The sequence below is a fragment of the Pseudonaja textilis genome, chromosome 1, assembly GCF_049901715.1.
Source record: "Pseudonaja textilis isolate UNSWEBS1 chromosome 1, rPseTex1.2, whole genome shotgun sequence".
Classification (NCBI taxonomy): Eukaryota; Metazoa; Chordata; class Lepidosauria; order Squamata; family Elapidae; genus Pseudonaja; species Pseudonaja textilis.
This window is the reverse complement of record NC_141990.1, coordinates 9,381,966-9,397,140: the sequence shown is the minus strand read 5'-3', so window position 1 is coordinate 9,397,140 and position 15,175 is coordinate 9,381,966. Positions and strand designations below refer to the sequence as shown.

Genomic DNA, 15,175 nt, shown 5'->3' with positions numbered 1-15,175 from the left:
ATGTTCCATTTTTTTATGTTAGGGTATTGAGATTTAATAGCTGACCAGCTGTTGTAAGGCTGCTGTAAATGCTGATGTGATGAGAATGAGTCAGTAGGGTATTGCTGCTTTAAGACTGAGGATGGGTCAGCAGGTTATTGCCACTTTAAGCTGTATATTTAAGGGTGGCCATGAGAGGGCATATCTCTCTCTCCTCCTGTTCTATTTCCACTGTAGTTCTCCATGCAGAGTAATGAAGAACAATTGCTTGCCTGGTATGTGCCCTAACACAGTGGCCCCCAATGTTTTTTGTGCCACGGCCCGGTACCGGCAACACAAAATGATCCGCGGCCCGGTACCGGCATCAGCACGCATGACAAGGCAAGGCGAGCCGAGCGACCGGCCAGCCAGCCATCCCCCGCTTCTCCCCGTCAACTTCAACTCCTCCTTTGTACCTTTGTCAATGGGCTTCGCTTCGGGATGGCTTCGGGATGGTCGCTTGGCTCGCCATGCCTTGGGTGCTGAAAGAATCCTCGCACCTTAGTTTCATTCGAAGCCCCCCCCCTTCAATGAAACTAAGGCACGAGGATTCCTTCAGGACCCAAACGCCGGTTTCCAACCAGAAAAGCTCACCCTGAAGCACTTTCTCGTCAAACAAGATGGCGGCGCCCAGCAAACCGGCGGCCCGGTAGGAAAAGGTTCCACGGACCGGTACCGTTCCACGGCCCAGTGGTTGGGGACCCCTGCCCTAACACATATATGTATGTATATCGCAGTCTTGTATATAAACCACTTTAAGAAGACAAAGCCTCTGTGTGTGCTGTGTTTTGCTCCTGGATTGTCTCACAGTAGTAGCTGCACTACAAACAGTCTGACCTTTTAGGAAGTAGACATCTGTTACCTGAAATTCATCCTGACACAACAGGAAACCAAGTTACATCCGAGAGGAAATTCATACCTGGTTTTCACACACAGTCTGAGTTTTCTCTCTAGACAGACACTGACATTCCTGGGCCAGATGCTTCAGTTACAAACCAGTCCTCTGTTCAAAAGCAAATCTTCAAGGATAAGTAGTCCTTGACTTAACAACCATTTGTTTAGTGACTGTTTGAAGTTACAACACATTGAAAAAAGTGACTTGGGACCGTTTTTTCCACACTTATGACCATGGTGGCATCTGTGTGTCATGTGATCAAAATTTGGGCATTTGGAAACTGGCATGTCTTGAGGTCATGTGATTACCTTTTGTGACCTTCTGACAAGCAAAATTAAATGGGAAAACTAGCTTCACTTAACAACCATGTTGCTAACAATAACTGCAATGGTTCACTTAACAACTGTGGCAAGAAAGGTCAGGAAAATGAGGCAAATTTAACTTAATAACCATCTTGCTTAGCTCAGTTGGGCTCAACTGTCATAAGTTGAGGACTACCTGTATTTTATAGGGTTGCAATTCCAAAGAACATGCACTGAATTTTACTTCAGAATTCATAAATCAGTCAGCATTATCAACTAAGGCCAGGCTATATGGCCTGCAAAAAGCTTAAATCCCATTATTAAAAACACAAAACAAGTGCACTGTTTAATTATTGTCCCGCAAAACAAAACTTATTTGGAAAGATTTTTAAATTGCAACATACTCTCTTAAACATGCAGAAGTTTGGCAATATAATTTAGGGTTTCAATAAAAAACTTATTCCTAGAATAAAACATTAAAACTTGATGAGATTCTCCCCCCCCTCATATTAATTATTTATCTATACATTTGTTTCCTGCTTTCTATCATTAAAATTGACTTAAGATACATGCAGCAAAAACAGCTGTGCACAATCATCTATAAAAAGGATAGAAAAATAGCTGACATCAAAGGTAAAGTATATTATAAGATTATGTTATTATTCAAAGAACTAATCTAATTTTTAGTCTTGGCTAAAATCATGCCAAGTTAATTAACAGATTAAGCATAGACTTAGGGTTGCACCTTTAGTAATTAGATTTTTATTTAATTAATTGAAGTGAGGCATCCTTCAGGAGTAAAAAAAAACAAGATAATATCTAACCACACCACTGAAGTCCTGTCTCTCCCCTTTTTTACATACTTTGCATGTGTAAACTCCTGAATTAAATTCTTATTTCTCACTGAATTCATTTTTCCTGAAATAGTATCTTTATTCCAATTTATATTGCAGTTTCTGAAGGGGAACTAAGGATCTGTTGATCTATAATAATGACATTATCTCTACCAAGGTATTAGAAGGAACAGGAAAACACGTTGAGTGTGCTTGGAATATGTGTGTGGGTGTGTTTGTGTGCTATATCACATGACTTGCTTCTTTTCTAAGTTTCACCAAACAAGCAGAAGGCCTAGACAAAGAATGGATAAAGCAAATAATTGATCACTCAGGATTATGATTAAGTTAATCACACTTTAGTCTATTAACCTAGCTTTCACCTTCGCCTGACACACTGAACTAGCTATGCTGTTTAATCTCCATTAAAATCTCTTTGCTCAACCTATGGCTGTGCAAAAAGAGCCAATAATTGGGGAACTCATGTGGTCTTTGGCATAAGACTGACTGTTAAATCATAGCAAAGGATAATTCAGACAGTTGTTATGACCTACTCCAGTTGGCGGGTTCCAATTTTTTTTTACTACCGGTTCTGTGGACGTGGCTTGGTGGGTGCACTTTGCGTGCACGCAGAGGGTTTGCTACTAACCTCCTCCTGTAATCCTGCACCCACCCACCCACCCCCGTGTCATCAACAGCTGACATGAGGCAATCCGCACTGGGCACAGCTGAGCTTCAAAACCAGGAAATAAAGATGAATATAGAACTGGGATAGGTAGGAGGGCCGAGCAGCTGATCATCAGAGCTAACGGGTTCGCTCACAGATGATCCTTGGAACTACCGGTTCAGGTGAATCGGGCCAAACCGGTAGAATACCACCATTGACCTACTCTCCCTGAAGGCAGAAGCAGCAAAAACGGATGGAAACTAACCAAGGAAGGAAGCAACCTAGAACTAAGGAGGAATTTCCTAACAGTGAGATCAATTAATCAGTGCAATGACTTGCCTCCAGTTATGTGGGTGCTCCAACAGTAGAGATTTTTAAGAAGAGATTGGATAACTATTTGTCTGAAATGATACAGGTAGTCCCCAACTTACAACAGTTCATTTACAGTGCATTTCCCAAATGAAAACAGAAACCACTTGTAACTTAGATCTGTGATTGTCCCATATTATTATCCTTTAAAATTCAACTGTTCCAGATCACAATAAGCAAGATCCTTAGGCAAGATCCTAACAGAGAAGAAATATCTGAACGACAACAAAGATTGGAGTTGTGCAATAACTGTCATTCCAGGGATAGCTGGACATTGAGCAAGAGAGAAATAAAATAAAATAAATGCATTTGATTGTATAGGTGCCATGGATCGCATGAAGATATAGGTGCCATGGCCTTTCTAGATAAGTTCAGAACCAAATATTGATACCCCTCAACTTATAACTACCATGGGATCGTTGCACATTGACCATTTCATCACTAAGCGAGGCAATTGTTAAGTGAGTAGTGCCTGATTGTATGACCTTATTTTTGCTATGGTAGTTAAATGAATTACTGCAGCTGTTCAGTAAATCACACTCTCGTTAAACAAATCCGGCTTTCCCCATTGACTTTGTTTGGCCCAGTGGTTAGAATGCAGTATTGCAGGCTAACTCTGCCCACTGCTCGGAGTTCGATCCTCACCGGCTCAAGGTTGACTCAGCCTTCCATCCTTCTGAGGTGGGTAAAATGAGAACCCTTATTGTTGGGGACAATATGCTGACTCTGTAAACTGATTAGAGAGAGCTGTAAAGCATTATGAAGCAGTGCAGAAGTCTAAATAGCGGTTTACAGAGTCAGCCTCTCGCCCCCAACAATCAAGGTCCTCATTTTACCCACCTGGGAAGGATGGAAGGCTGAGTCAACCTTGAGCCTGGTGGGATTTGATCTGCCAAATTGCAGTGGGAGTAGCTTGCAGTACTGCACTCCAACTACTGCGCCACCGAGGCTCCCATAAATAAATAACAAATAAATAGCATAAATAAATGCTATTGCTATTGCAGGCTAACTCTGTCCACTACCAGGAGTTTGATTGTGACTGGCTCAAGATTGACTCAGCCTTCCATCCTTTGTGTCAGCCTCGGAAGACATGTTTGTCTCTGAGTTTATTGGTTTAGAGTTGGTTAGTTGGAACGCTGACATTTTGAAGATTGGTCAAATGAAGACCTAGATTGTTGGGGGAAATAAGCTGATTTTTTTTTTTAACTTCCTCAGAGAGGGCTGTAAAGCAGAAGTCCCCAATCTTCCAGGTTTTGTGGACCAGCAGTGGGGGAGGGGATGGTTTCAGGCCACACAACTGGCAGGCATAGGCGCTCGCAGCTTCATTTGTGTGAGCGGGGGACGCTTGCATTTACACGTGCAGCTCCATTTGCACCCCTGCCACTCACACAGCTGCATGGATGAGCACACTCGCCCTCCACTTGCACTGCCCGGTTCCAAATAGGGGGCAGCCCAATACCAGGTTACAGTAAAGCGCTGTGGAGCGGGTATATAAGTGCTATTGCTATCGTTGAAAGCTGGTTGAGAAGATTACATGACCCCAGGATGTTGCAACCATCATAAATACATGCTTGTCTTTGCCAAGTGCTGGATTTTGATCATATGACCATGGGGATGTTGCAATAGTCATAAGTGCAAGGATCAGTTGTAAATCACTTTTTTCCAGTGCTGTCAGAACTTCGAACAGCAGCTAAAAGGATGATTGTAAGTCAAGGACTACCTGTGGGACCTGATAGCGTCCTGTGTGATGACCCGGGGAATGGCACAAAGGCAACACAGTCAAATAAGCAACAAGAGTCTCTTTATTATCTCCCAACTTTGCCCCCAATGTGCAGGTTACCTTTGGCTGGAGAAAAACTCTCCCTGGAACAGCCTTTGGCTGTAGAAAATTCAGTCCAAAACAAGGTACACACAAACTGTAACTTAAAATCCAAACAAACCAAACTGAAGTAATTAGCTTGACAGGGCAGGAGAAGGAATTTCAGACTTCAAAGCACGGCAAAACTCACACAGTTGGGAAGATGACAGGGACCCAAATAAGCCACAACAATACAAGATAAATTCACGTTTGCTCCCAACAGCTTGCTACACACAGCTGACCTTTTTTTATACATCGTGTTCCCAGCTACAGCTAATGAAGGGAATCAGGGCCCTTTCCTCCCCTCTAAGCCATGCAACCCATGTTGCTCTCTTCTCTGTTCCTCCCTGCGTGCCCTCGGATGAAGAGTGGGTGGGCCTGGGTCTTCCTCTGAAGTCCCTCTCCCTTGTTCTACCTCTCCCCTGCTCTGCCCAGCTGGATTTTGCCCTTCCCCAGTTTCTTCCACAGCCAACGGAGTCACACTCCTACTCCCTGTCAGCTGTTCAGCTTCCTCCTCCGAGTCAGATACGGACAGGAGCATGACACCCTGAGGCAATCAGCAGCAGTAGAAGCTCATATAATTTGGGCTTGTGCTACAAGTGGATTCTGAATTTGAAAAACAACAACAACTGGGATTGCAGGATTTGGAAGGGGAGACAAACAGATCAGGTAGGCCGATTGGATTGAGAAGATCTCTGGAAAATCCTGAAAGAGCCGCTTAATATTACTAGTCCTGGGTGGGGATCCAGTTTGAAGGAGAAAAGTCAATCTGGAGCATGTATGGACATGCATATCCAGCCCGTTGGCTTTCCACGCATCTTAAACACGTTTTCCTTCAGGAGCTCGCAAACAGCTGAGCTTCGATAACAGCAGATGTTCCACGGACACCCACTAACACTGAATCACCTTTGAATCTGGATCTCAGCACAGAGCTACAAAAGGTTGCATTGACTTCATCAGACGTGAGGTGAGGGTGACAGATCATTGTCAAGAAACAAAACCAAAACTTGTGAGCCCTCCATTTGACAAATCAGAGACCTCAACCCCATTAGCTTTTTCCAGAAAGCCTTGAAAACTTGGCTCCTTTTTTTCTGGCACAAGGGCAGAATCTCATCTGTATGGTTTGATGGAATTCTGGTTTCCAGACCCCCTCAGCTTTGTTGTACAGGCAGATTTCAGCTTGTATAACCATTTAGGACAGCATTCTGCTTATGGCAGAATTACTTGCACCAGCTTTACAAAGGGAGACTCGAGAGATCCTGCTAGAAATTGACGAGGCCTATAGAGTTCAAATGAGCTACGCTCGAGGTAACAGGTTACCCAGGGAAGTCCACAAGCGATTTGCCAGGAAACAAGTACGTGACATAATATACAAGATAACACGGGTCTATAAAGGTAAAGAAGTGTAAACTCTGAAGCAGGTTCCCAAGAAGATCTGCGAAAAGACTATAAGTTTTTAGCAACACAACTCATCCAGAAGAACATAATGTTTCGATGGTTAATTTGTTGGTAACATGGCAGGAAAAGAGGATCAGGATAGATAACTTAGACAAGGCGCAAGATTTCTATGAGCAGATTGGAGGAACAGAAGAAGAAAGCTGTGGTAGAGAGGAGCTAGAGACAGAAAGCCAAGAAGAACAACAGCAAGATACAGGAGGCCTAGAACAAGAAGGAGAGAACAAGGAGGAGACTGAAGGAAGAAGATTAAGAACATGCCTGCAAAGAGAGACTAGAATTAACAGAAGACAAGATAATATCCCACAAGTAGAAAGACGGAAACAGAAATGAAGCTATTATCATTAAACATAAATGGTCTAAACTCACCCATTAAAAGGAAACAGATACTATCTAGATTAACCAAACAGAAATTAGAAATAGTATGCCTGCAAGAAGTCCATATTAAAAAACAATTCTGGAAATGTTTAGAATATCCTAAATTAGGAAGGTTATTTGTAGCTCTGGCAGATCAAAAACAAAAAAAGGGGGGGATAGCAGTATATGTTAAAAAAAGGAAAGAATTAAAAATGTGATTTATGATCAGTCCTCCCACTAACAATCATGGGAAAGTTCCTGTGGGTCACACCATCAAAATTAGAGCACTTGGCAACCACAGGTATTTATGATAGTTACACTGTTCTGGGGATCACTTGATCACCAGGTGATCTTCTCAGCTGGCTTCTGACAAGCAAAGTGAATGGGGAAGTTGGGTTTGCTTAATGACCATGCCAGTCGTTTAACAATGGTGGTTCAAAAAAAGGTCATAAAACCGAGTGGAACTCACTTAACAGCCACCACACTTAGTAACAGAAGTTCTGATCCCACTTGTTGTAAGTTGAAGACTACCTGTAATGTTCTATTACACAGGTCTCCAAAGTTGGCAATTTTAAGACTTGTGGCCTTCCAGCTCCCGGAAGTCCACAAGTCTTAAAGTTGCCAAGTTTGGGGACCCCCGTTCTATTATATCACGTTTAAGTTTTGTCCTGTGAAATCACAAGATCAGAATGGGCAGCTATTCTATAAATAAAAACAAGCAAATATTGCCACCTGATTAACAAGAACTTGAACTGTTATTTACTGCCCTCAACTGAGCCTTCAGACATCTAGGAACAATCCCACAGGCCTACTTTGCAGGGGTGTCGTATGGATTAGGTAACATTCAGCTGTTGAAAAGGATGATGGTGATGTGGGACGGAGCAAGAGAAAGGTATAGTGGTTGCTGGATTTCTTCCACATCCTGCTGAACTCTACAGGGAGTCCCCAATTTACAACAGTTCATTTAGTGACCATTCGAAGTTAACAACGACACTGAAAAAAGGGACTTATGACCGTTTTTCACACTTAAGACCATTGCCGCATCCCCAATGGTCACCTGATCAAAATTCATACAGGTGGCAACTGACCCATTTTGCAGTGTCCCGGAGTCATGTGATCTGCTTTTGCGACCTTCTGACCAGCCAAAGCCAAAACCCTGCCAGTAACTTGACCGCTAAAGTGATAGGTCGCAAAGGAGGGCGAAATTCACTTAACAACTGTCTCGCTTAGCAACAGAAATCTTCGGGCCTGAACCGTGGTCGCAAGTCAAGGACTACCTGTAACGAGGGGAAGCCCTGTCCCCTTCCCACGGACGCTTTCCGAGCCAGATGCCGACGAAGCCACCGACGGGGACTCCAGCCCATCTCCCGGTTCCCCGCTCGCAGCTTCCACCCACCCACCCGCTCGGCCGCGCCACGCCACGCTTGCCGGCCTCGCTTCCTTTCCCCACTCTGCTCGAGCAGGGGGTTGGACTAGAAGATCTCCAAGGTCCCTCTCCAGTTCGGTTCTTCTGTCCTCGTCCAGCAAAGCCCCCCGGCGGCGCGCCAGGTGCGCTCGCCCACCCGGGTTTCCTCCCTTAAGCTTATAAGGCGCAGGAGCCAGCCGGGCGCCTTCCAGCGGATGCCGCTGCTGGCGCTCCCTCTGGTCCGGGGGAAGCGGCCCCAACCCCCGCGCCCCCCGGCCCTTCCAAACCGCGGGGACCCGAATGGCCAGCGGTTGCTCCGGCCGAGCCCGGCTATAAGGGGTTCTCTGGCTCCGAAAGGCCCGCTCCGGAGCCTCCGCGTGGGCTCGGCGGTGCGCAGCAGGCGAACGAAGGGGCGGGCGGGCGCGGCGCGATCGGCGGAGCCGGGAGCGCACAAAGCCGGGCGGCCGGGGGCTTCAGCCCGGTCCAGGGGAGGGCCCCGCTCGGCCAGGCGGCCGGCCGGAAGGAACAGCAGGCAGCGGGGATGGGACGGGCGATCTCGGAGCTGCCAGGCTGGAGGAATCCTCTGTCCGCCCTCCTCCACCCCCCAGCCCTGTTAGTTTAACCTACGTTAGTTTCCTCAAGTTGGGCCCCTTCCTCCTGCTCCGTCCTCCGTCTGAAAGGCTCCCCGCCAGTGCCGGAGCCGATCCGTCCCTTCAAGCCGGGTTTAAGGCGAAGGAGGAGGCGGAGGTAGCTGCGCGCTTGGAGCCCCGTTGCAGCCACACCGGAGCGGAACGTATAAGGCCGGGCTGGCTGGGTCTCCCCTTGCCTTTCCCCTCCCTTCTCCCCACCCCACCCCCCTTTTCCCAGCCTAGCGGCCGAGGGTTTGAAATGCAGCTCGAGCACATACAAACATACAACACACCCCGTGGGAAGAAGGCTGGCCCGGCTTCGAGTGACACGGATTTAGGAGGAAGGGACGAGGGTGGGTGGGTTAGAGGCTGCCCAGGCGATCGGGAGAGGAAGGGGCGTGAGGGGGTGGGAGCTGAGGGAGAGGCCACGGCTCTTGGGCTGGACTCGGTCAGCTCATCCTGGTGGTGGTGGGTGTTGGGAGGGGCCGTAGAGGTCACCTAGTCCCACCCCTTTCCCAGTGCAAGATCCATGATCAGAGTAGGTTTGGATTTGTGGGCTTCAATTCCCAGCAGGGAATTCTGGAAGCTGAAGTCCGCAAGCCTTTGAAGAGATTATTTGGCCCGCTGAGAGCTAGGTAGGCAGCATCTACATTTCATAAATGAAAATCTGAGGAAATATAATGACGCTATAGTATGAATATTTTCTCTTCCGGATCACAAAATGGTAGTGGAATAAACGGGTATATCCCTCAGATTTCTTTCAGGTAAATTGGGAGGTGTGATTGGGTTTGTTTGATTTTTAACCCACCTTTATTACTTTTATAAGTAACCCACAGTGGCAAATATACCTAATTCTCTTTCCTCGTTTCCCCACAACCACCCTGTGAGGTACATTGGGCTGAGAGTGACTGGCCCAAGATCACTCGGCCATTTTTCACGCCTAAAGTGAGATTGGGACTCACCGACTCCTGGTGATTGGCCCAAAGTCACCTAGCTGGCTTTCATGGCTAAAATGGGGGTAAACACATAGTATCCTTGTTTCTAAGCCAGTATTTTAACCATCAAATCCCCCTTTTAATAACTTTTCAAGGTTTTTCTTTTCCTTTTATAAGGATGACTGGGAAGGGGTGTCACTTTTTGAGGGTGTGGAATTTTTTGGAGATACAGCCCATATTATGGTGCTTCGAGTCTGTTTCTTTACCCCACTCCACCCCTCTTCTCTTCCCCACCCGCAGAATTGGCTGGGAATTACTGTGAAGTATTCATTTCTTACTCCAGTGTCTAAACTGTACTTCTGGGCAGTTCATAGATTAAAATTATTAACAAAAAAAACCCACCACCACAATAAAAGCAGCTGCACCGAGACAAGATAAACTGTAAAATGCACATGTAATGAGTCTTTGCAGCACCCTGGCCCATACTTGTAAACAGAGCCAGATCTTTCTAGCCCTATCTTAAATATAAGGAGGGTGGGGCCATATGTATATAAAGGAGGCAGCCTCTTCATAGGGAAGGCACTGCAACAGCCCAAGGCATCTTTTCTGAATCCTATGGTATGCTATTGTTTTATTCTTGAGGCCAGAATGACACCAAATTTGGTAGCGGGTGCATTACCACCTTCAAGGCAGGAGGCATCACCTGCTCCCTTTCATATCACCTGAATCCAACCATACAGCCCTATTTGCCCTCCTCCCAAATAGCCAGCTATGATATGGATCTAGCCCACAAGTGGTAGGTTTCATATTGCCCAAAACATGATCCAGTTCCATGAGTTCCACCAACTCAAAAGAATCCCCAAATAAAATGCAAGGTCACCTGTGTTGGTTCTGCTCAAGTAGTATCTAAACCAGAGCAGACACTAACAACCCTTTGCAAAGAAACCCACAAATTTGTCCAGTTGGTCTACAAGTGTCTTGCCCCTAACAAATGTTATCTCTCTCTCTCACACACACACACACATACACACATACAGAGAGAGAGGAGGGAGGGAGAGAATTTCTCTAGTGTTATCGGGAAGACAATACGTCTTGCATGTCTGTTCTGAAGCAAATCCTAGGCGGGTTAGAAAACCTTGCTACAGATCTGTCTGTGGAGATTCTCAGTCATCCAGGTCAGAGCTGAAGAAGCTTCCTGGATGAGAAGCGAAACGTCTTCAAAAACAAAGCAAACCAAAAGTCCAGTTGCTTCTTGAAAAAAGCACCTTTGGGACATCTACAGATCGTCCCTGACTTAAAACCATTCACTTAGCGACCATTCAAAATTACAACACTACTGAAAAAACTGTCCTCTCACAACCATCACAGCATCCCACAATTTGGGTGCTTGTCAAACGGCATGTAATTATGTCTTGTTGTATTTATTTGTATCCCTCCTTTATTATTGTTTACAAATCACTCAAGGCACAAACATGTCTAGCACTTTCCTCCTCCTACTTTCCCAACAACAACTCTGTGAGGTGGGTTGGGCTGAGTGTGACTGGACCAAAGTCACACTCACTGGCTGTTGGAGTATTCCAGAGCCACCTGACCACCCTTTGCAACCTTCCCAGCTGACTTAATGACAAGCAAACTTGGGAAATCAAATTCATTTAACAACTACATGGTTCGCCTAACTGCAATAATTCACTTAACAACCATAGTCATAAGGTCGTAAAATGGGACATGACTCGTTTAATAACCATCTCACTTAGCAATGGAAATTCTGGTCCCACTCGTCATGAGGACTACCTGTATTTCTCAATGAAAGCTACCCTGAGTCTTGGCCACAAGCTAGAGACACTTTTTTGCCCTCAGTATCGTTGTAAAATCTATATCCACCATCTCCTCAAAATAGCTTACAGAAACTAACAATACAAATGGAAGATCATTAGGATTAAAATGAAGGGCAATCTCAAGACTGAGGCAATTCAAAAATCAGTTCCAACTAAAGATGACAGAGGTGGGGTTTGCCATTTTCTGACAAACCGAAGAAAAAAAGTCAAATATTACTTTTAGGATAGGTTTTTTACTGCCTGGAAACTGCACTAGGTTTGCTTCCATGTCAGATAGGAAGAGAATCTGGTAGTACAATCATCAAAAGGCCTTGTTGATCTATATAACTTGCATTTTTTGAGTGGGAAGAGACCATTTCACAAACTGTTTTTTTAAAAATTATTAAATATACATGCAGTCTGTCTTACTATCTAGTAATTGCTATAGTGTATTTGCATACCAAACCATAAATGTTTTTTTTTTAAATGATCATTGTTGAACTTGGAAAAATTTTAAGTGTTCCTTGATTTGGAAATAAATTTATACTCGCTGATATTTCTGCTATCAGGAAGATCAAAAACTTTGGGGAAGGTCTGCAGCCAAAGGATCCACATCCCACTTTTTCTTCTCGTGGGTAAGCAAGTGTGGCTTCACAACTACTGAGGAAGACTTGTTGGGTGGGGGTGTGGATTCCTTGAGTAATATTGATAGCAAAGCTCAAAAGACACCCAAGTTTTTTAACCACACAATGGCTTGTATAAAACACCAAGCCATAATTGCTTTACAAATTAGCTATTACACAATAGGTCAGTCCATAACAGGTTGTGCAAACACATCCTACAAGCATTAAATAGCCACTCAGGGCAAGAATGTTTTCATCATATGCTTCATTAATAGTGCCTAGCTGTGTTCATACACAGACCGCAAATCAGCCACCCATTGCAGCATAGCATAGCCTGTTTTATTTGGTTTTTATTTGTTGCCTTACAGGCCAAGGCCAAAGCAGTAGTGTAGCTTTCCGTGTGAACTCAGTTTGTGAGGTTAATTTGTTTCATTGTGTTGCAAGAATCCAGGAAATTAGGTTGGGATTTGCATCTGCAGGAATCTAAGGAAATCAGGATATAAATATGTTATTACGTTGTACCAAAAATTCATTTATCCCAATATTCTTAGGCCAGCTCTGCATTGGTTTACCACCTGCTCAATGAAAAATAATAGAGTTAAGGGAAAAAAAGACTGGATTCATTTTGCATTTTGTAAACATACAAGTAGCCTTGCTTAGTAACCATTGAAAGTTATGACAGACCTCAACAGAGCTACTTACGACCCAATTCCAGGGTCTCAATGGTGGCCCCTCCCTTGCAGTCAGTCACTTGACTGCATCTGAGTATTTGGCAACAAGTTCGCATTTACTACCCTTTGCAGTGTCTTGGGGTCATGTGCCCACAATTTTTGCCGGTTTTTTTTGCCAGTTTTTGTTTCTAGTTTCCAGCAAAAAACCTCCCAGAGTAAAAAAGATGTTTTATAACCAATAATGCAAAACGGTCATAAAATCCAGCAGTCACAGTGACCCACTTAATGGTGATTGATGACTGTAATTCTCAGCCAAATACCAGCCATTAAGTCGAGAACCACAGGTACCTGTACTGATAATTCTCCCAATGGACAAGCCACTCTTAGCATGCAGAAAGTTCAGGATTCTAATCCTGAAATTAGGGTCTGACACTCATGATTGATCTGCTCATCTTTATCAAGCAAATTCACTCCATTTGGCATCTCAGATCTGCCATTTGATTCCTCAAGACCACTGTTGACAGGAAAGCAAGATTCCCATTTTGGAGTCTCTGCAGCATCCTTAGTTAACTGGAAAAGCAACAACTATGGAGAAACGCTCTTCTCAATGACACACTGTCATTGTTTGAGCCAGTCTGAAAAAGTATTTAGTTCCCTCTAGTTTCTTAACATGCATACCACATTATAAAGTCTGTTGTATAGATGCCTGACTTAATACGATTTACTCCCAAGTGTAACTGGAAGTTGTATAGCTTGCTTAACCAGGGCAGTGGATGCCATTCAGTGAACATCTAAACGTGACCAGTGTCAAACCGGTCTATGAGGAAGGGGGCTACTTAGCTTATTTAAGTACAACCCTTCGTAGGTGTGAGCCTCCAAAATCGATTAATTCAGTAACTATGTTTTTCACTTTGGACAGATGACAGAATAACAGAGTTGGAAGGGACTTTGGAGGTCTTCTAGTCCAGAGGTCTCCAACCTTGGCAACTTTAAGACTTGTGGACTTCAACTCCCAGAATTCCTGAGCTAACATGACTAGAGGAAGAATTCTGGGAGTTGAAGTCCACAAGTCTTAAAGTTGTCAAGGTTGGAGACTCCTGTTCTAGTCCAACCCGTAGCTCAAGCAGAGATTCTACTATTTCAGACAAATGGTGTCCAGTCTCTTCTTTAAAGCTTCCAGTGTTGCAGCACTCATAACTTCTGAAGGCAAGTCATTCCACTGGTTAATTGTTCTGTTAGGAAATTTCTCCTTTGTTCTAGGTCGCTTTTTTCCTTGTTTAGTTTCCATCCATTGTTTACAAATAGTTTTACAATTAATTTACAAATTGATCAATTTGTACTGTAAGGCCAGGCAAACAATCTTAATGCTTGTGCAGATGTGTTGGTGCCTGCTGTCCTCAACACCCTTAACTTGATCACTTGGGCTGATAAGCAATGGGAACTGTAGTCCCAACACATTTGGAGTGTATTATTCAAGGATGATTGAGATACACTCCAAGTAGCAATTTGCTCCATGTAGTAGCAATCTACTACAGGGAGGGCACAATCTTCCGGGAGTTTCTTACGTAAAACCCTGACATTTGTATATGGAAGTCTTATTTACCTATGACTTCAAATGGAATTGTTCCATTCACATCATGAATTGCCATGCCTTACATTTCTCTGAATTCTTTTTGCTAATTAGCTAGTCAGTCATTTCTCTTTTGCATCGGTATCCTCATAGTATCCCATTTGTTGAGTTTCAAACCTTCCCTTTTTGAGTTTTCATTCACTGTATTATTTAAAAGATGCATTAAAGCTCAGGCATTTCATGATTTGCTTAGTGCTAATTATTTTTATCATTTCAAACTGGCTTTGAAGCAGACATAGTCCAGATTCGCTGGGCTATTTATCGATCTTCCTTGGAAATAAGCTGTAGTCAAAAATAGATACAATCAATGTACAGTGATAAATGTTGAAAAAAGCATCCCAAAATATAAAAACTAGGCTTGGTCATCACATAAAACTGTTTTAAAATTTGACCTGAAATGAATATTTAAATGTATTCTCACCAGCAGTACTTTGAGTACCTTAAGCTGTGGGTTTCTCAAACAGATCCATTATAGCACAGTCAATGTACATACTTACAAATTGTAGCTCCAAGTCCTTTGCATCCGTTTTCTCTATGGATTGGGATAAAAAGTGTACATATTTAACACAATAATTATAACCTCTACCCACAAAACATATCCTTATGGTGTACTTCAGGAACACATTTCAAATGTAGGAAGCTTTAAGAGTCAACCAAGAAGCAGGGTAGCCATTTGCAGACTCTGCAGGGTAATGCACCAACTCAACTACAAAG

At 44.0% G+C, this 15,175-nt stretch overlaps 1 protein-coding gene across 10 annotated transcripts in view; it reads right to left on the bottom strand.

Annotated features, from left to right (window-relative positions):
* CUEDC1 (CUE domain containing 1) overlaps positions 1-9,258 on the bottom strand; it is an 88,201-nt gene extending 78,943 nt beyond the window's left edge. For 7 of the 10 annotated variants that reach the window (XM_087925727.1, XM_087925725.1, XM_087925693.1 and 4 more), the window contains exon 1: positions 8,787-9,014. The gene's annotated coding sequence lies outside the window, so the exon portion shown is untranslated. Of the gene's footprint in view, positions 1-937; positions 1,022-8,782; positions 9,015-9,081 lie in introns of those variants that run through there. The other 3 variants (XM_087925712.1, XM_087925719.1, XM_087925705.1) reach the window with 3 other exon arrangements.
* Positions 9,259-15,175: the final 5,917 nt, after the last annotated feature.